This window comes from Rhinoderma darwinii, chromosome 5 (assembly GCF_050947455.1).
Source record: "Rhinoderma darwinii isolate aRhiDar2 chromosome 5, aRhiDar2.hap1, whole genome shotgun sequence".
Taxonomy (NCBI): Eukaryota; Metazoa; Chordata; class Amphibia; order Anura; family Rhinodermatidae; genus Rhinoderma; species Rhinoderma darwinii.
Window position 1 is genome coordinate 228,914,940 of NC_134691.1, and position 707 is coordinate 228,915,646.

The window sequence follows — 707 nt, forward strand, 5'->3', positions numbered from 1 at the left end:
CTTTGTTGCAACTGCAATTCTTACTTCTTCTTGAAATGTAGGGACGACAGTACATTCCATCACATCCATGTAGTGTACACAGGTAGGTCCATTGTGGCGGGCAGGCAGGCAGGCAGGCAGGCGGGCGGGCGGGCGGCTTTAATGGCTGTTTGCTGTTCCCCTACTCCACTCCGCTATTTGACTGTGGTGCTGCATCAATCAGTGGCTGGCTCAGGTGCAGCTCTTTAACCTACCTAGGAGGGAGGGCGGAGAGAAGACAAGGAAGGTGAATGAGCTGTTCCAATGTGAAATGCCGGAAACACAGAAACACAGAAGACACACACACAACAAGAGGTGGCAATGTATTAATTAATTGCATTTAATAAATGAGCTCATTATCACACATGACTGTACAAATGCATTGTCCAACAGGTGTTGAAATAATGGGATTAAAAGGGGAGATCCCATCAGAAAGACAAAAACAATAGCAAACACAAATAGCACTTTTGGAATCTGATTTTAGTCAACACATAAGGGAAGGGTGCACCGGTCCTGGAAATACTGCAATACCAGGTCAATGCGTGGAGTGGACAGAGCAAGCTCTATTTCCATCTCCCTGTTCTAAAAATCCATTTAATATATGGTCCCCAGATAGGGGACGTATCAGATATTAAACTGATAAGAACAGATAAGGTTTCAACAAAGTTTTTTATTGGCAAAAATAATAT

The 707-nt window shown here is 43.7% G+C and overlaps 1 non-coding gene across 1 annotated transcript; it reads right to left on the reverse strand.

Moving 5' to 3' along the window:
* Positions 1 to 515: 515 nt before the first annotated feature.
* LOC142653966 (U2 spliceosomal RNA) lies at positions 516 to 707 on the reverse strand. The gene has a single exon (XR_012848801.1). It is a non-coding gene; the product is annotated as a U2 spliceosomal RNA (small nuclear RNA).